The 21,974-nt window shown below is 43.1% G+C and overlaps 1 protein-coding gene across 1 annotated transcript in view; it reads left to right on the top strand.

The window, feature by feature from the left end:
* Window positions 1–21,974, top strand: part of LOC110535562 (serine/threonine-protein kinase H1-like) — a 31,053-nt gene that overhangs the window by 7,106 nt on the left and 1,973 nt on the right. The gene's annotated exons all lie outside the window — the stretch shown is intronic.

Raw genomic sequence — 21,974 nt, 5'->3', positions numbered from 1 at the left:
TTATTTCTTGCTTGTTTCACCAACAAAAATATTTAACATATTCAAAGTGGTAGGCATGTTGTGTAAATCAAATGATACAAACCCCCAAAAATCAATTTTAATTCTAGGTTGTAAGGCAACAAAATAGGAAAAATGCCAAGGGGGTGAATACTTTCGCAAGCCACTGTAGATCCATGAACACACACACACACAAACAGACGTGCATACTAGTGATGCGCAGGTCAGCAGTTTGTTCAACCACACGCCTGCAATAGCTAATAACCCATCTGTGATAATGTGAAAATTTGAGGCCCCCACCTGACCGTAACTCGCAAATAGGCCGATAGAAAATTTGCTGTTACACAGGTGCACCTTGTGTTGGGCACAATAAAAGACCACTCCAAAATGTGCAGTTTTGTCACAAAACACAATGCCGCAGATGTTTCACTTTTACAGGAGCTTGCAATTGGCATGTGGACTTCAGGAATGTCCGCCAGAGCTGTTTCCAGATAATTTTGTGTTAATTTCTCTACCATAAGCCACCTCCAACGTCGTTTTAGAGAATTGGCAGTACGTCTAACCGGCCTCACAAACGCAGACCATGTCATGTGTATGGGCTCGATTGGGCGAGCTGTTTGCTGATGTCAACATTGTGAACAGAGTGCCCCCTGGTGGTGGTGGGGTTATGGTATGGGCAGGCATAAGCTACGGACAACAAACACAATTTTATTTTATCTATGGCAATTTGGATGCACAGAGATACCCGTGATCAAATCTTGAGGACCACTGTCATGCCATTCATCCGCCGCCATCACCTCATGTTTCAGCATGATAATGACCCCATGTCGCAAGGATCTGTAAACAATTCCTGAAAGGCTTGCTTACTTACCAGACATGTCACCAATTGAGCATGTTTGGTGTGCTCTATATCGACATGTACGACAGTGTTTACCAGTTTCCGCCAATATCCAGCAGCTTCATACAGCTTTTGAAGAGAAGTGGGACAATATTCCACAGGCCACAATCAACAGCCTGATCAACTCTATGCAAAAGAGATGTGTCGCGCTGTATGAGGCAAATGGTGGTCACCCCAGTGACTCACTGGTTTTCTGATCCACGCCCCTACTTTTTTTAAGGTATCTGTGACCAACAGATGCATATCTGTATTCCCAGTCATGTGAAATCCATAGATGAATGGGCCTAATGAATTTATTTCAATTGACTGATTTCCTTATATGAACTGTAACTAAGTAGAATCTTTGAAATTGTTGCATATTGCATTTATATTTTTGTTCAATATAGTTGACATCAGTAAAGTTCTCTTTCATCTCTGCTTCTCTCGCGCAACAGACATTTAGGGACCGGGGAGAAAATGCAATAACTTAAAAAAATGTGAAACATTTTTCGTGCAAAATGTTCAAATGATATCAGTTTGGCCGGTTTTAAGGAAATTAAAAGCAGTGGAAAATACCCAACATGTTTCTGATAAGATTTCAGTACTGCTTGGATGCATATTATGGGATCCTGAGTGGCACAGTCAGCTAAGTCGTCACTACCGACCCGGGTTCGATCAAGGGCTCTATCACAACTGGCCGTGAACGGGAGTCCCATAGGGCGGCGCACAATTGGCCCAGCATCGTCCGGGTTAGGGGAGGGTTTGCCCTGGGTAGGCCATCATTGTAAATAAGAATGTGTTCTTATCTAACTTGCCTAGTTAAATAAAGGTTAAATAAAAAATAAATACAAATATTTTATATTGTTGAAATACTATCAGCTTTTATGAATCTGATAGAGATAGCGCCTTTACAGACAGTCCCTAACTACGCATTCATTCTCTCAAGATGCTGAAAGAAAAAAAATCATATTTCTCCACTCCTGTTCCCGAGTTAAAATGTACATTTGGTGTATCATTTTACTGAAAGATATGCTTAATTCTGCAGGAGTTTGTATTATATTGGTTATGTGAGAGGTTGTAGACCTACACGCAGTGTCCAGATTTCAGTTAGGCTTTTATCAATTTAACCCATCTAAACAGTAGGCTATAGTTCCCTTGACTTGCCATATTTGAAGTCCCCCGTCTTGTAACTCTCGAATGTGTGTAGCGCCTCACAATAATCACACTGCACACTTTTACCACTTCACAAAATCACTCCCAAACATTACTTTTATGGCCCCTCCTTTCTCTTTATTTTAAACTCTCCTTTTCTCTCATTGAATTCAACTTCGACATTGTCCTTTTTGCCAGAGTGGATCGCCATTAACTTTTTCTGGCCATGTTCCCAAAAAGCATTTGGCCATTGGCAAATATTTGGCGCATACAGTTAGGCCATAAAGCTTTGGCTCACATACTCCACTCAAAGCGTTAAAGGAGCCCTACAGTACAGTAAATTGTGAGGAGCCAGCCAGAGATGGAGAGAGATAGGAAGATAGAGAGGGAGACAGTGAAAGAGAGAGAAATGGAGACAGAGCGAGAAAGAGAATGGGAGAGAGAGAGCGAGAGAAAGACGGAGAGAGAGAAGGAGAGCGACGGAGAGGAGGGCAAAAGAGTGGGGGAGGAAATGGAGGAGGAATGATAGCCCAGGTGTCATCCAAACTTCTTCCATTTAAGAATGATGGAGGCCACTGTGTTCTTGGGGACCTTCAATGCTGCAGAATTGTTTTGGTACCCTTCCCCAGATATGTGCCTTGACACAGTCCTGTCTCGGAGCTCTACGGACAATTCCTTTGACCTCATGGCTTGGTTTTTACCACAGGTGGACAGTTGAAGAAACATCTCAAGGATGATCAATGGCAACAGGATGCACCTGAGCTACATTTTGAGTCTCTTAGCAAAGGGCCTGAATACTTATGTAAATAAGGTGTTTGTTTTTTTATTTCTAATGCATTTGCTAGAAATTCTGTTTTCGCTTTGTCGTTATGGGGTATTGTGTGTAGACTGATGAGACATTTTTTTTTATTTAATCCATTTTAGAATAAGGCTGTAATGTAACAAAATGTGGAAAAAGTCAAGGCGTCTGAATAATTTCTTAATGAACTGTATGTGCCGGTACTCATTTTGGGTGCCGGTACCTTTTTCTATTTAGTTGCAGTGACTTGTGAATACTTTTGAGCTAACATTCTATAGGAGCTGTCTGTATCTTTTTGACTGGTGTTTTTTTTAACCAAACTAAATATGCTTCTCTGCATCTCTGCTAAATCTGGGTAAAGGATTGAAAGGAATGTGAGTGTTGTTCAGTACATTTAGTAATTGCTTGCTTTTCTACCAACCTTGCCAGCAGGCATGCCAGCTAACATAGTTAGACAAGCGAGCTACTCTAGCTTGATTGATAGGCTAAAATGGCTTCTTGGTGGCTAGTTATGAGGTTAGGAGATTGGGAACCTATCTGGGCTGAAGACAACTTTATAAAAGTGCTAGGTGGTAGTATTACAGAGAAACAACAACAACAAAAATGTAACAAAAATGTTTTAACGGGACAAATCTGAGGGGCATGTGCCCCCTATTGGCATGACGCCACGCATGCACACACACACACACACACACACACACACCACTTCTCCTTCCCCCACTGCAGTACAGCATCACAGGTGTCACAACCCTGGCCTCAGGCTGTGTGGTAGAAACCCTGAACTGTAGAGGTGAAGGAGGAGGGATGAGGGATGGGGGGTGGGGAGGAAGTTGCCTCTGGGCTATTTGAGCCTTATCGCTCAACCTGTTCACTGCAAGCATGAGTTCATTGTGAACTTGCCTTAGCATGGTGATTTTTCTGCATTTGAACAACAAATTACAAAAGCCACACAATATTGACCTAAGCATCTGCATGGTAGATTTAGCAGCAAGAGCTATGCATGATTCTAATAGTTAGCCCAGTCTGCCACCTAGTGAGGGGACTGTGAATGAACTCAGCAGTCCATATGGAAAAACAATCTCCTCTTTATATTCCACTTGAGTCATGACATTTAAATTTGTTTAGCACCTGGATTTGATATTTAGACTTTGAATGGTCATTTATGTTTGGTATTACAATATACATGCAGGGCAGTTATTTGTTTGATTTAAAACACCTGGCTACATTCTTCCATTGGCCTTAATAGCTGTGCTATTATAGTGGTATATACTGTATGTACTAATGTTATATAAGGTTGTCTTTGTTGCTATGGAAAATCCCTGCTTGGGTTCCACTTCCCATAACAGCAGCTAATAAATCTTTAGCAGTGACTGTCTGAGAGGCTTGCGTGCAGTTTTACATTATTCAGAGTGCATTATCCACACAATCACATTAGAGCTGTAATCCTAGCCTCTAGCGTTTTCTTTATTTCTTGTAATTATATGTTTGTCAGGTGAGGATGGATCCTGGCGCTAAAAGAGCCGGAGCGAAGCGACTCACTGACGCCTCACATCTTCCTGTCTCTCTAACAGCTAACGGCATGTTGCTCAATAAACCAGGCCCTGTAGTGTTTTCTCTTCTAAGGTTACATCCCCAAATGGCACTCTATTCCCTATATAGTGCACTACTTCTAACCATGGCCCTATTAGTAGTGAACGATGTAGGCAGGGAATAGGGTGCCATTTGGGACGTAGTGTTATTCTCCTTCTTCCTCTGCCCAATACCTTTCCCTTTCTCTCCTAATCTGACTTTCTCCTCAGCAATGATATATGGTTCAGGCTCTTGTCCCTTTCCACCAAACCTAATAAAGCCACTGTTTTTTTATGTGAAAATTTTACAAAATAAAACAAGAAAATATACTTGTATTTCAGGTCGTTGGTGCACTACCACAGACAGAGTTGCCACAACTCTTCCCTCTTCTTCAGTGTATTGATATAGAAGAATACTTGGGGAAAGTATGAAGATCCTTCATATTATTGTAGTGGAGGCTGCTGGGGGGAGGACGGTTCATAAGGACAGCCGTGATTGGGAGTCCCATAGGGCGGTGCACAATTGGCACAATTGGGTTAGGGTTTGGCCGGGGCAGGCCGTCATTGTAAATAACAATTTGTTCTTAACTGACTTGCCTAGTTAAATAAAGGTTCAATAAAAAAATGGATTGGTATCAAACAGTTGTGAAAAACTGTCGTACTTGAGTAAAAGTAAAGATATCTTAATAGAAAATGACTCAAAAGTGAAAGTCACCCAGGAAACTCCTACTCTTAGTAAAAGTCTAAAAGTATTTGTTTTTTATGCTTAAGTATCAAAAGTAAATGTTATTGCTAAAATATACTTAAAATTATAAATAATTTCAAATTCCTTATATTAAGCAAACAACACTCAGGCATCATTGACAAACAAAGCATGTGTTTAGTGTGTCCGCCAGATTAGCGGCAGTCGGGATGACCAGGGATGTTCTCTTGATAAGTGTGTGAATTAGAACATTTTCCTGTCCTGCTAAGCATTCAACATTTACTTTTGGGTGTCAGGGAAAATGTATGGAGGAAAAAGTACATAATATTCTTTAGGAATGTAGTGAAGTAAAAGTAAAAGTTGTCAAAAATATAAAAAGTAAAGTACAGATACCCCCAAAAAACTACTTAAGCAGTACTTTCAAGTATTTTTACTTAAGTACTTTACACCACTGGTATCAAATACATTTTGTTTGGTTTTCATGTGTTTGATACCATTCCTTTATATCCAGACAGCTGATGTTCTGAAAGAGCTGCAAAATCTGGATCCCTACAAATCAGCTGGGCTAGACAATCTGGACCCTCTCTACCTAAAATTATCCGCCGCTGTCATGCGTAGGTGTAATAGAGGGCAGGGAAGTCAGGCGCAGGAGATTCAAATGGAGTGTAAAATAGAGTCTTTTAATAAAGTCCACGGAGTATGCTCCATAACACTAAATGTACATAAACACACAAACATGGGTACGAGGACCCGACGCGCACCTCTCTTCCGGCCTGTACCCCTCCCAGTCCACGAGGTACTGAAGGCCCCTCGCCCGACGTCTCGAATCCAAAATGGATCGAACAGAGTACGCCGGAACCCCCTCGATGTCTAGAGGAGGCGGAGGAACATTACGCACTTCAGCCTCCTGGAGCGGGCCAGCCACCATCGGCCTGAGGAGAGACACATGGAACGAGGGGTTAATACGGTAATGAGTGGGTAGTTGTAACCTATAACATACCTCGTTCACTCTCCTCAGGACTTTAAACGGCCCCACAAACCGCGGACCCAGCTTCCGGCAGAGCAGGCGAAGGGGCAGGTTTCGGGTCGAGAGCCAGACCCTGTCCCCTGGTGCGAACACTGGGGCCTCACTGCGGCGACGGTCTGCGCCAATTTTCTGGCGCCTTATGGCACGCTGAAGGTGGACGTGGGCTGCCTCCCAGGTCTCCTCAGCGTGCCGAAACCAATTGTCCACCGCAGGGGCCTCGGTCTGGCTCTGATGCCAAGGAGCCAGAACCGGCTGATACCCTAATACACATTGAAAGGGAGTAAGGTTAGTGGAGGAGTGACGTAGCGAGTTCTGAGCCATCTCTGCCCAGGGCACGAACTTCGCCCACTCCCCCGGCCGATCCTGGCAATAAGACCGCAGAAACCTACCCACATCCTGGTTAACTCTCTCCACCTGCCCATTACTCTCGGGGTGAAAACCTGAGGTAAGACTAACCGAGGTCCCCAGACGCTCCATGAACGCCTTCCAGACCCTTGATGTGAATTGGGGACCCCGATCAGACACTATATCCTCAGGCACCCCATAGTGCCGGAAAACGTGTGTAAACAGGGCCTCTGCAGTTTGTAAGGCCGTAGGGAGACCGGGCAAAGGGAGGAGACGACAGGACTTAGAAAACCGATCCACAACGACCAGGATCGTGGTGTAACCCTGTGAAGGTGGAAGATCAGTCAAAAAATCCACCGACAGGTGCGACCACGGCCGTTGAGGAACGGGTAGAGGTTGTAGCTTACCTCTGGGCAGGTGTCTAGGAGCCTTGCACTGAGCGCACACCGAGCAGGAAGAAACATAAATCCTCACGTCCTTAGCTAAAGTGGGCCACCAGTATCTCCCGTCAAGACAGCGCATCGTCCGACCTATCCCAGGATGATCAGAGGAGGGTGACGTGTGAGCCCAATATATCAATCGGTCGCGGACAGCAGACGGAACGTACAGACGACCAGTTAGACACTCAGGGGGAGAAGGCTCTGCACGTGACGCCCGCTCAATGTCCGCGTCCAGCTCCCACACTACTGGCGCCACCAAACACGAAGCTGGGAGTATGGGAGTGGGATCCATGGACCGCTCCTCTGTGTCATACAGCCGAGACAATGCGTCTGCCTTAACGTTCTGGGAGCCTGGTCTGTAAGAAAGAGTAAACACAAAACAAGTGAAAAACATGGCCCACCTTGCCTGGCGAGGATTCAATCTCTTCGCCTGCCGGATATACTCCAGATTGCGGTGGTCAGTCCAGATGAGAAAAGGGTGTTTAGCCCCCTCAAGCCAATGCCTCCACACCTTCAAAGCTTCTACGACAGTTAACAGCTCTCGGTTCCCCACATCATAGTTTTGCTCCGCCGGGCTGAGCTTCTTTGAAAAGAAAGCACAGGGGCGAAGCTTCAGTGGCGCACCCGAACGCTGAGAGAGCACTGCTCCTATCCCAGCTTCGGATGCGTCCACCTCCACTATGAATGGCAAAGAGGGATCCGGATGAGCCAGCACAGGCACCGAAGTAAACAGAGTCTTCAGGTGCTCAAAAGCCCTGTTCGCCTCAGCCGACCACTGCAAGCGCCCTGGGCCCCCCTTTAGCAGTGAGGTAATAGGAGCTGCCACCTGACCAAAACCCCAGATAAACCTCCGGTAGTAATTGGAAAACCCCAAAAAACGCTGCAACTCCTTTACCGTGGTTGGAGTCGGCCAATTACGCACGGCTGTCATGCGGTCGCTCTCCATCTCCACTCCTGAAGTGGAAATCCGATGCCCTAGGAAGGAGATGGATTGTTGGAAAAACAAGCATTTCTCAGACTTGACATATAGATCATGCTCCAACAGGCGACCAAGCACCCTGCGCACCAGGGACACATGCTCGGCGCGTGTAGCAGAGTATATCAGAATATCATCGATATACACCACTACACCCTGCCCGTGCAGGTCCCTGAAGATCTCATCTACAAATGATTGGAAAACTGATGGAGCATTCATCAACCCATATGGCATGACCAGGTACTCATAATGACCTGAGGTGGTGCTAAATGCATTCTTCCACTCATCACGGTTCTTAATACGCACCAGATTGTACGCACTCCTGAGATCCAATTTTGTGAAAAAACGTGCCCCGTGCATTAACTCAATAATCGTATTGATCAGAGGTAGTGGGTAACTATATTTCACTGTGATTTTTATTAAGACCTCGATAATCAACGCACGGGCGTAAACCGCCATCCTTTTTTTTCACAAAAAAGAAACTCAAAGAGATGGGTGAAATGGATGGCTGAATGAACCCCTGATGCAGGGATTCAGAGACATATGTCTCCATAGCCTCCGTCTCCGCTTGCGACAGGGGATACACGTGACTCTTGGGATATGCAGCGTCTACCAGGAGATCTATCGCACAATCCCCCCGTCGATGAAGGCGAGAGCCAAATCGGCATATTCGGGGGGAATGCGCACGGTGGAGACCTGGTCTGGACTTTCCAACATAGTAGCACCAACGGAAACCCCTAAACACCTACCTGAGCATTCTCGCGACCACCCCGTGAGAGCCCTCTGTGGCCAAGAAACAGTGGGGTTATGACAAACTAACCAGGGTAGGCCTAGCACCACAGAATATGCAGGAGAATCAATAAGGAAAAGACTAATCTTCTCCTTGTGACCCTCCTGCGTTATCATACACAAAGGTGTGGTTACCTCCCTGATAAACCCTGACCCTAATGGTCGACTATCTAAGGCATGAATAGGGAAAGGCATATCCACAGGAACAATAGGGATCCCTAAACTATGAGCTAGACTTTTATTAATGAAATTCCCAGCCGCACCCGAATCTACTAGCGCCTTATACTGGGAATGCAGTGAAAAATCAGGAAAAGAGACAGAGACAAACATTAGTGCAGCAGAGGGCTCTGGATGAGAATGGTGCCTACTCACCTGGGGTGACGCCAGAATGCCCTGCCTGCCCTCTCTATTCCCAGAGGAACCAACCCGGCACCGACCAGCAGTGTGCTCTCTGCGACCTTGAATGGTGCTCTAGCGGGAACCCCCTCCGGTCTCCCTGCGCACCATCCCTCCCAATTCCATAGGTTCGGGAGAGAGGGTGCGGGAGGATGGAACAACCAGACCCCGATCTAGACGTCCACGAGTAGCCAGCATGTTGTCCAGCTTGATGGACATGTCCACCAGCTGGTCGAAGGTGAGGGTGGTGTCTCTACAGGCCAGCTCCCGACGGACGTCCTCGCGTAGATTACAACGGTAATGGTCGATCAGGGCCCTGTCGCTCCATCCAGCGCCGGCAGCCAAGGTCCTAAACTCCAAAGCAAAATCCTGTGCACTCCTCGTCTCCTGCCTCAGATGATAGAGAAGCTCACCCGCTGCTTTGCCTTCAGGTGGGTGATCGAATACTATCCGGAATTGGCGGGTGAACTCCTCAAAATGGTCCAGCGCCGCATCCTCCCTACTACACACAGCACTGGCCCATTCCAGGGCTTTCCCGGTGAGGCATGAGACGAGGGCGTAACTCTTCTCACGGTCAGATGGTACTGGGAAGGCCGTGGCTAGATACAAGTTCAGTTTAAGGAGGAAACCCTGGTAGCCGGCAGTATCTCCGTTGTATCCCGTAGGTAGGGATAAATGGATCCTCGATTCCGGAGAGGAAAAAACGTTCACGGGAGATTCCGGTCGTGGTGGTGGTGGCGCTGGAGAAACTCCCTGTCTCTCCCAGCGATCCATTTTCATGACAATGTGATCCATGACGGAGCTGATAACGTCAAGCTCCCTCGCTTGTTCCTGAACGCGTTCCTCCAGCTCCATGGGCATAGTGTCCTCTCCTGCTGACTTCATATATTGGTCAGAGATTCTGTCATGCGTTGGTGTAATAGGTGGCAGGGAAGTCAGGCGCAGGAGAGTCAAATGGAGTGTAAAATGGAGTATTTTAATAAAGTCCACGGAGTATGCTCCATAACACTAAATGTACATAAACACACAAACATGGGTACGAGGACCCGACGCGCACCTATACAACAATCACACTACACTGACAATAAAACAATCTCTGACAAAGACATGAGGGGAAACAGAGGGTTAAATACACAACAGGTAATGAATGGGATTGAAAACAGGTGTGTGGGAAGACAAGACAAAACCAATGGAAAATTAAAAAAGGATCAATGATGGCTAGAAGACCGGTGACGTCGAACGCCGAGCACCGCCCGAACAAGGAGAGGCAACGACTTCGGCAGAAGTCGTGACAGCCGCCATTGTTGCAACCCCTATTACTAGTCTGTTCAACCTCTCTTTCGTATCGTCTGAGATTCCTAAAGATTGGAAAGCAGTCGCGGTCATCCCGCTCTTCAAAGGGGGTGACACTCTAGACCCAAACTGTTACAGACCTATATCCATCCTGCCCTGCCTTTCTAAAGTCTTCGAATGCCAAGTGAACAAACAGATCACCGACCATTTTGAATCCCACCGTACCTTCTCTGCTATGCAATTTGGTTTCCAGGTGCACCTCAGCCACACTCAAGGTCCTAAACGATATCATAACCGCCATCGATAAAAGACAGTACTGTGCAGCCGTCTTCATCGACCTGGCCAAGGCTTTTGACTCTATCACCACATTATTATCGACAGATTCAACAGCCTTGGTTTCTCTAATGACTGCATCGCCTGGTTCACTAACTACTTCTCAGATAGAGTTCAGTGTGTCAAATCAGAGGGCCTGTTGTCCGGACCTCTGGCAGTCTCTATGGGGGTGGCACAGGGTTAAATTCTCGGGCAGACTCTTTTCACTGTATATATCAACGATGTTACTCTTGCTGCGGGTGATTATTTGATCCACCCGTACGTCAACGACACCATTCTGTATACTTCTGGCCCTTCTTTGGACACTGTGTTAACAAACCTCCAAACAAGCTTCAATACCATACAACACTCCTTCCGTGGCCTCCAACTGCTCTTAAATGCTAGTAAAACGAAATTCATGCTCTTCAACCGATTGCTGCCCGCCCCCGCCAGCCCAACTAGCATCACTACTCTGGACTTCTGACTTAGAATATGTGGACAACTATAAATACCTAGGTGTCTGGCTAGACTGTAAACTCACCTTCCAGACTCACATTAAGCATCTCCAATCCAAAGTTAAATCTAGAATCAGCTTCCTATTTCGCAACAAAGCCTCCTTTACTCATGCCGCCAAACCTACCCTTGTAAAACTGACAAACCTACCGATCCTTGACTTCGGCGATGTCATTTACAAATTTTCCTTCAACACTCTACTCAGCAAATTGGATGCAATCTATCACAGTGCCACTTGTTTTGTCACCAAAGCCCCATATACTACCCACCACTGCGACCTGTATGCTCTCGTTGGCTGGTCCTCGCTACGTATTCGTTGCCAAACCAACTGGCTCCAGGTCATCTATAAGTCTTTGCTAGGTATCGCTCCGCCTTATCTCAGCTCACTGGTCACCATAGCAATACCCACCCGTAGCACGCGCTCCAGCAGGTATATTTCACTGGTCATCCCCAAAGCCAACGCCTACTTTGGCCGCCTTTCCTTTCAGTTCTCTGCAGCCAATGACTGGAACAAATTGCAAATATCACTGAAGCTGGAGACTTATATCTCCCTCACTAACTTTAAGTGTCAGCTGTCAGAGCAGCTTACCGATCGCTGCAGCTGTACACAGCCCATCTGTAAATAGCCCATCCAACCAACTATCTACCTCATCCCCATATTTGTTTTTGTTTTTCTGCTCTTTTGCACACCAGTATTAATACTTGCACATCCTCATCTGCACAAATCACTCCAGTGTAAATTGCTCAATTGTAATTACTTCGCTACTATGGCCTATTTATTGCCTTACCCCTTACTTCATTTGCACACACTGTATACAGATTTTTCTATTGTGTTATTGACTGTACGTTTGTTTATCCCATGTGTCGTTGTTTTTGTCGCACTGCTTTGCTTTATCTTGGCCAGGTCGCAGTTGTAAATGAGAACCTGTTCTCAACTGGCCTACCTGGTTAAATAAAGGTGAATAAAAAAAATAAAATAAGAACACAATTATCTGTAAGGTCCCTCAGTAGAGCAGTAAATTTATAACACACATTAAACAACAACGACCAGGGAGGTTTTTCCAATGTCTTGCAAAGAAGATAGATGGTTAAAAAAAGAAGCAGATATTGAATAATAATGGCAAAATTATTCAATTGGATGGTGTATCAATGCACCCAGTCACTACAAAGATGCAGGCGTCAGTTGCCGGAGAGGAAGGAAACCACTCAGTAATTTCACCATGAGGCTAATGGTGACTTTAAAACAGTAACAGAGTTTAATGGCTGTGATGGATCAACAACATTGTAGTTATTCCACAATACTAACCTAATTGACAGAGTGAAAAGAAGGAAGCTTGTACAGAATATAAAATATTCCAAAACATCCATCCTTTTTGCAACAAGGCACGAAAGTAATACTGCAAAAAATGTGGCAAGGCAATGAACTCTTTGTCCTGAATACAAAGTGTTATGTTTGGGAAAAAAACAATACAACATTACTGAGTACAGCTCTCCATATTTTCAAGCATCATGGTGGCTGCATCATGTTATCAAATCAAACCAAACTTTATTTATATGCGCCGAATACAACAAGTGTAGACTTTACTGTGAAATGCTTACTTACAAGCCCTTAACCAACAGTGCAGTTCAAGAAGAAGAACATATTTACCAAGTAGACTAAGATAAAAAGTAATAATAAAAAGTAACACAATAAGACTAACAATAACGAGGCTATATACAGGGGGCACCGGTACCGAGTCAGTGTACGAGGGTACAGGCTAGTTGAGGTAATCTGTACATGTAGGTGGGGGCGAAGTGACTATGCATAGGTAACAAACAAACAGCGAGTAGCAGCAGTGTACAAAAGGGAGCGGGGTCAATGTAAATTGCCCGGTGGCGAATTGTTCAGCAGTCTTATGGCTTGGGGGTAGCAGCTGTTGAGGAGCCTTTTGGTCCTAGACTTGGCACTCCGGTACAGGTACAGTGCCTTGCAAAAGTATTCATCCCCGTGGTGTTTTTCCTATTTTGCTGCATAACAACCTGTAATTTAAATGGATTTTTATTTGGATTTCATGTAATGGACATACACAAAATAGTCCAAATTGGTGAAATGAAATGAAAAAAAATAACATGTTTCAAAAAATTATAAACAATTAAAAAAAATGGAAAAGTGGTCCTTGCATATGTATTCACCCCCTAAACAAGATCTGGTGCAACCAATTACCTTCAGAAGTCACATAATTAGTTTTAAAAAGTATAAATGTGTGCAATCTAAGTGTCACATGGTCTGTCACATGATCTCAGTACATATACACCTGTTCTGAAAGGCCCCAGATTCTGCAACGCCACTAAGCAAGCGGCACCATGAAGACCAAGGAGCTCTCCAAACAGGTTAGGGACAAAGTTGTGGAGAAGTACAGATCAGGGTTGGGTTATAAAAAAATACCCGAAACTTTGAACATCCCATGGAGCACCATTAAATCCATTATTTAAAAATGGAAAGAATATGGCACCAGAACAAACCTGCCAAGACAGGGCCGCCCACCAAAACTCACGGACCAGGCAAGGAGGGCATTAATCAGAGAGGCAACAAAGGGACCAAAGATAACCCTGAAGGAGCTGCAAAGCTCCACAGTGGAGATTGGAGTATCTGTCCACTTTAAGCCGTACACTCCACAGAGCTGGGCTTTATGGAAGAGTGGCCAGAAAAAAGCCATTGCTTAAAGAAAAAAATAAACAAACACATTTGGTGTTCGCCGAAAGGCATGTGTAAGACTCCCCAAACATATGGAAGAAGGTAATCTGGTCAGATGAGACTAAAATTAAGCTTTTTGGCACAAGTCCAACACCTGTTATCACCCCGAGAACACCATCCCCACAGTGAAGCATTGTGGTGGCAGCATCATGCAGTGGGAATGTTTTTCCTTGGCAGGGACTGGGAAACTGGTCAGAATTGAAGGAATGATGGATGGCACTAAATACAGGGAAATTCTTCAAGGAAACCTGTTTAGACTGGGACGGATGTTCACCATCCAGCAGGACAATGACCCTAAGCATACTGCTAAAGCAACACTTGAGGGGTTTAAGGGGAAACATGTACAGTGCCTTGAACTTTGCGACCTTTTGCCACATTTCAGGCTTCAAACATAAAGATATAAAACTGTATTTTTTTGTGAAGAATCAACAACAAGTGGGACACAATCATGAAGTGGAACGATATTTATTGGATATTTCAAACTTTTTTAACAAATCAAAAACTGAAAAATTGGCCGTGCAAAATTATGGTTTGGGCCTGCTTTTCTTCAGCAGGGACAGGGAAGATGGTTAAAATTGATGGGAAGATGGATGGAGCCAAATACAGGACCATTCTGGAAGAAAACCTGATGGAGTCTGCAAAAGACCTGAGACTGGGACGGAGATTTGTCTTCCAACAAGACAATGATCCAAAACATAAAGCAAAATCTACAATGGAATGGTTCAAAAATAAACATATCCAGGTGTTAGAATGGCCAAGTCAAAGTCCAGACCTGAATCCAATCGAGAATCTGTGGAAAGAACTGAAAACTGCTGTTCACAAATGCTCTCCATCCAACCTCACTGAGCTCGAGCTGTTTTGCAAGGAGGAATGGGAAAACATTTCAGTCTCTCGATGTGCAAAACTGATAGAGACATACCCCAAGCGACTTACAGCTGTAATCGCAGCAAAAGGTGGCGCTACAAAGTATTAACTTAAGGGGGCTGAATAATTTTGCACGCCCAATTTTTCAGTTTTTGATTTGTTAAAAAAGTTTTACATATCCAATAAATGTCGTTCCACTTCATGATTGTGTCCCACTTGTTGTTGATTCTTCACAAAAAAATACAGTTTTATATCTTTATGTTTGAAGCCTGAAATGTGGCAAAAGGTCGCAAAGTTCAAGGGGGCCGAATACTTTCGCAAGGCACTGTATGTAAATTAGATATTTCTGTGTTTCATTTTCAATAAATGTGCAACAATGTATAAAAAACTGTTTTCATTTTGTCATTATGGGGTATTGTGTGTAGATGAGTGAGAGAGAAAAATCTATTTAATCCATTTTAAATTCAGGCTGTAACACAGCAAAATGTGTAATAAGTTAAGAGGTATGAATGCTTTCTGAAGGCACTGTAAGCAATCATCAGTCAGAAAATTATGAAGGACAGACAAACACCGGCATGTGGTGTGGGAGCTCAATCAAAAACTGCTTCTCTCAGGTGTGAAATAACACAGTGAAGGGAGTCTGTGAGGAGCATGTTTATGGTGCTTTGTGTGCAGTACTTTCTGCTCAGTTACAGACAGACAGTTGACTTCTCCCTCTTTCTCTTCATCTCTCTCAGCTCTCTCTAGTGTAGTACACTGTGTCTATGAGTGAGACCTGCTTCTCTTTAAATTCATCTCCCTGGCAACAGTTTTGCAATTGTCAATTTCATGGTTGATTAATTGTCATTACTGGGTGAGAGACACAAAAGGAGAAATGCATTTCTGGATTAAAATAGAGAGGAGCGAGACCTTCCCCGAAGAGTGAGGTTTATCTGCTTTTGCGAGGTTGAATTAAGAATAAGAGAGAAACATTAATTCATCCACTGTTTTCCTTGGGTTGTTGTTGTGGCCCTTATTGTACAGAAGAACATTTTAAAGTGAGATGTTTGCTATATTTTAATTGACGGTATCATGCTCTACTTAGCAGTAAAGTGAGAAAAGCTTATCATGCATTGCATTGTGCATTGACAGTAATAATACAAGTAAATGGCACTTAGCCTGAGGTAACAAATGATTACACTATTTCAAATAATCAAAGCCTCAAAAGTATTTATAGAGAGAGCTTAGTGTGAAGGAAATTAGTCATTATTTTGGAGTTTATGACATTTTCTTTGTTGAATGACATTGATGAGTTTGAGTCTTGGTTGTTTAGGCAACAGGTAGATTTGGTAGATGTTGTTCTTGAGCTATTATGGTATTAAAGTATTATAATCAATACACAGTACCAGTCAACCGTTTCGACACACCTACTCATTCAAGGGTTGTTCTTTATTTTGACTATTTTCTACATTGTAGAATAATAGTGAAGACATCAAAACTATGAAATAACACATATGGAATCATGTAGTAACCAAAAAAGTGTTGAACAAATCAAAATATATTTTATATTTGAGATTCTTCAAAGTAGCCACCCTTTGCCTTGATGACTTTGCACACTCTTGACATTATATCAACCAACTTCACCTGGAATGCTTTTCCAACAGTCTTGAGGAAGTTCACACATATGCTGAGCACTTGTTGGCTGCTTTTCCTTCACTCTGCGGTCCAACTCATCCCAAACTATCTCAATTCGGTTGAGGTCGGGTGATTGTGGAGGCCAGGTCATCTGATGCAGCACTCCATCACTCTCCTTCTTGGTCAAATAGCTCTTACACAGCCTGGAGGTGTGTCGGATTATTGTCCTGTTGAAAAACAAATTATTGTCCCACTAAGCGCAAACCAGATGGGATGGCGTATCGCTGCAAAATGCTGTGGTAGCCATGCTGGTTAATTACGGATAGCCCCCTTTTTTTCAATTTTCGCCAAAAATGACATACTCAAATCTAACTGCCTGTAGCTCAGGCCCTGAAGCAAGTATATGCATATTCTTGGTACCATTTGAAAGGAAACACTTTGAAGTTTGTGGAAATGTAGGAGAATATATCACAATAGATCTGGTAGAAGAAAATACTAAGAAAAAAAAACATTAAAAAAAATGTTTTACCACCATCTTTGAAATGCAACAGAAAGGTCCCACATCTAGCCATCACTCTGGTTGTAATTCTGATGGTAGCCGTGTGTGTGCCAACGGATAACTTTAAGTACAGTGCCTTGCGAAAGTATTCGGCCCCCTTGAACTTTGCGACCTTTTGCCACATTTCAGGCTTCAAACATAAAGATATAAAATTGTATTTTTTTTGTGAAGAATCAACAACAAGTGGGACACAATCATGAAGTGGAACGACATTTATTGGATATTTCAAACTTTTTTAACAAATCAAAAACTGAAAAATTGGGCGTGCAAAATTATTCAGCCCCTTTACTTTCAGTGCAGCAAACTCTCTCCAGAAGTTCAGTGAGGATCTCTGAATGATCCAATGTTGACCTAAATGACTAATGATGATAAATACAATCCACCTGTGTGTAATCAAGTCTCCGTATAAATGCACCTGCACTGTGATAGTCTCAGAGGTCCGTTAAAAGCGCAGAGAGCATCATGAAGAACAAGGAACACACCAGGCAGGTCCGAGATACTGTTATGAAGAAGTTTAAAGCCGGATTTGGATACAAAAATATTTCCAAAGCTTTAAACATCCCAAGGAGCACTGTGCAAGCGATAATATTGAAATGGAAGGAGTATCAGACCACTGCAAATCTACCAAGACCTGGCCGTCCCTCTAAACTTTCAGCTCATACAAGGAGAAGACTGATCAGAGATGCAGCCAAGAGGCCCATGATCACTCTGAATGAACTGCAGAGATCTACAGCTGAGGTGGGAGACTCTGTCCATAGGACAACAATCAGTCGTATATTGCACAAATCTGGCCTTTATGGAAGAGTGGCAAGAAGAAAGCCATTTCTTAAAGATATCCATAAAAAGTGTCGTTTAAAGTTTGCCACAAGCCACCTGGGAGACACACCAAACATGTGGAAGAAGGTGCTCTGGTCAGATGAAACCAAAATTGAACTTTTTGGCAACAATGCAAAACGTTATGTTTGGCGTAAAAGCAACACAGCTGAACACACCATCCCCACTGTCAAATATGGTGGTGGCAGCATCATGGTTTGGGCCTGCTTTTCTTCAGCAGGGACAGGGAAGATGGTTAAAATTGATGGGAAGATGGATGGAGCCAAATACAGGACCATTCTGGAAGAAAACCTGATGGAGTCTGCAAAAGACCTGAGACTGGGACGGAGATTTGTCTTCCAACAAGACAATGATCCAAAACATAAAGCAAAATCTACAATGGAATGGTTCAAAAATAAACATATCCAGGTGTTAGAATGGCCAAGTCAAAGTCCAGACCTGAATCCAATCGAGAATCTGTGGAAAGAACTGAAAACTGCTGTTCACAAATGCTCTCCATCCAACCTCACTGAGCTCGAGCTGTTTTGCAAGGAGGAATGGGAAAAAATGTCAGTCTCTCGATGTGCAAAACTGATAGAGACATACCCCAAGCGACTTACAGCTGTAATCGCAGCAAAAGGTGGTGCTACAAAGTATTAACTTAAGGGGGCTGAATAATTTTGCACGCCCAATTTTTCAGTTTTTGATTTGTTAAAAAAGTTTGAAATATCCAATAAATGTCGTTCCACTTCATGATTGTGTCCCACTTGTTGTTGATTCTTCACAAAAAAATGCAGTTTTATATCTTTATGTTTGAAGCCTGAAATGTGGCAAAAGGTCGCAAAGTTCAAGGGGGCCGAATACTTTCGCAAGGCACTGTATTAGCAAACTACATGACATTTAGTGTGCAGTCACCAAGGTACATTTGGGCAAATCGTGAAGAAGACATGTTTTATTTATTTAACCAGGGAAGTCAGTTAAGAACAAATTCTTATTTACAATGACGGCCTAGGAACAGTGTGTTACCTGCCTTGTTCAGGGGCAGAACGACAAATGTTTTACCTTGTCAGCTCAGGGATTTGATCTAGCATCTTTTCGGTTACTTGTCCAACGCTCTAACCACTAGACTACCTGCCGCCCTATTTCATTTTTCTGCAAGAATATCGTCAAATCAGAATACATGAACTTTTATTTAGCTTTTCCAGTATTAGTAGCCATATTATAAGTTCAACATTTGCAAAACAACTATAACAACTACAACAATAACTTCACAACTCTCCATATTCTAATCATTTTTGACCAAAAGGAAAAGTCTTGCAGTCGCACATCTACATTTTGCAACAAATAAGGGGTTTCCGAATACTTCCGTAAAGCCCAGTTCATTGGCTATCTAGCTAGCTTTGTTTGACCCCGATTGGTGCTTATTTGACAAAGTTACAGTCAATCAAGTGAAGACTTCCCACGTCATTGGCGTGCCATGAAGGTCTCGCTCTCTGACCAAATTTGGTGTCCTATAGGATGTACTACACCCCTAATGATATAGTGAAGTCTGGTTACTTTCTAGGATCTCTGGGGAATAAATACGAACGTGATTTGACTGGTTGAAACAACGTTTAGGGTTAGATTTTCACAGATTCCTTTCTTTGCAAATTGAACGAGTGGAAATACAAAATCGATCATGCATGCTATATGGACTTTTTTCTGATATGATAAAGGATTTTATCTAACAAAACTACACTTCATGTTATCTCTGGGACCATTTTGATGATAAATCAGAGCAAGATTTCAGAATGTAAGTACAGATTTCACCTTCAGAGGTGAATTTACCAACCCTATTGTGGTGGAAAAAGTGTTTTAAATTGGACAGTGCAGTTATATTAACAAGAATTTAAGCTTTCAGACGATATAAGACACTTATGTACCGGACATTTGTTGTTTCTCTAAAATCAGCGATCGTGACACAAGGCGCTGCATGATTTACAACTGTCCCGTTGATGGGTCGCCTATCCCTAAGAAGTTTAAGTGTCCCTTGAGTTCTAAAATAATCACATACAGTGTCACCAGCAAAGCACCCCTACACCATCACAGCTCCTCCTCCGTGCTTCACGGTGGGAATCACACATGCAGACATCATCTGTTCACCTACTCCACGTCTCACAAAGACACAACGGTTGGAACCAAAAATCTCAAATAGGGACTCATCAGACCAAGGGACAGATTTCCACCGGTCTAATGTCCATTGCTCGTTTTCTTGGCCCAAGTAAGTCTCTTATTATTATTGGTGTCCTTTTTGTAGTGGCTCCTTTGCAGCAATTCAACCATGAAGGACTGATTCACGCAGTCTCCTCTGAACAGTTGATGTTGAGATGTGTCTGTTACTTGAACTCTGTGAAACATTTATTTGTGCAGCAATTTCTGAGGCTGGTAACTCTAATGAACTTATCCTCTGCAGTAGAGGTAACTCTGGCTCTTCCTTTCCTGTGGCTTTTGCGATTTATGTTTTTTGCGATTGACTTAAAGAAATACTCAAAGTTCTTGAAATGTTCCGTATTGACTGACCTTCATGTCTTAAAGTAATGATGGAATGTCGTTTCTCTTTGCTGATTTGAACTGTTCTTGCCATAATATATACTTGGTATTTTACCAAATAGGGGTATCTTCTGTATACCACCCCTACCTTGTCACAACACAACTGATTGGCTCAAACACATTAAGGAAAGAAATTCCACAAATTAACTTTTAACAAGGCACACCTGTTAATTGAAATGCATTCCAGGTGACTACCTCATGAAGCTGGTTGAGAGAATGCCAAGAGTGTGCAAAGCAGTCATCAAGGCAAAGGGTGGCTACTTTGAGGAATCTCACATGTAAAATATATTTTGATTTGTTTAGCACTTTTTTGCTTACTACATGATTCCATATGTGTTATTTCGTTGTTTTGATGTCTTCGCTATTATTCTACAATGTAAAAAATAAAGAAGAACCCTTGAATGAGTAGGTGTGTCCAAACTTTTGACTGGTACTATATGAATTATTAATATTGATTTCACCTGTCACTGTTGTCAACGCCAATGCTAAGCATGCTATACTTTCTAATTGTCACGCCCTGACCTTAGAGATCCTTTTATGTCTCTATTTTGGTTTGGTCAGGGCGTGAGTTGGGGTGGGCATTCTATGTTGTGGGTTCTATGTTTTCTCGTTCTGTGTGTTTGGCCGGGTGTGGTTCTCAATCATCGTCTCTAATTGAGAACCATACTTAGGTAACCTTTTCCCACCTGTGTGGTGTGGGTAGTTATTTTCTGTTTTGTGTGTCTGCACCAGACAGAACGGTTTCTTTCGTGCTCTTCGTTGTTTTTTTGTTAATCGGTGTTCAGTTCAAATAATAAAGATGAACACGTACCACGCTGCACCTTGGTCCTCCACTCCTTCCAACAGCCGTTACACTAATACCAAAACAATTGCATCATTGCCAGCTGCACCTGTGAATGCGGAGAGGTGACACAAAGGTCACTAAGTCACAGTGCACTTCAGGCTTTTTTAGCACAATTTGGGTTACTGTTAAGAACAACTTGATTATGAGGATCATTGTCTCTATGACAGAATGCCAAAAGGATTCTGATTTATTAAACGGATGATGTATTCTTTATTGAAAAGACACTGCACGTTGATGACGGTCTACTCATGAGTGTCATTTTAATCATTACAAAGGGGGATAATTTGATATTTGAATGAACAATGAACTGAAAGACCCCATAGATGTGGTGTGAAGCAGGGTTGTTTTGTGAAGCTAGTGTAAATAAAAAGAATTATCCTAGGACCCATTCCCACATAGACCTAAATCCAGTTTTGTCATATTCAGGTTTCAAAGTAATTCAGCCAAGACCGGTCCATTTACCCAGTGACGTTTAGCTGTGCTTTTGTATTTCTCATCCTGACTGTTGGGCAGCAGAGGTCAGGGAACACACTCGTAGAGACCTATTTAATCGAATCTTGTTCTGTGTGTCCAATATGTAGTACACTATAAAGGGAATAAGGTGCAGTATGGGATGTATACCTGGAAGTTGGTGTCAATTTTGATTGAACGGGACTTTGAATACGTCCTGTCGTCGTCCAATCAAGTATTTAGAAACTAGATTCACAGAATAATGGGGCTGTTACACTTGAAGGGTATCTAGGGAATAGTGAGAATGGACTCTGCTATTT

Source organism: Oncorhynchus mykiss, chromosome 11 (genome assembly GCF_057628025.1).
Source record: "Oncorhynchus mykiss isolate SJ-2025 chromosome 11, ASM5762802v1, whole genome shotgun sequence".
Classification (NCBI taxonomy): Eukaryota; Metazoa; Chordata; class Actinopteri; order Salmoniformes; family Salmonidae; genus Oncorhynchus; species Oncorhynchus mykiss.
The sequence above is the reverse complement of the archived record's forward strand: the minus strand, read 5'-3'. Positions and strand labels throughout refer to the sequence as shown.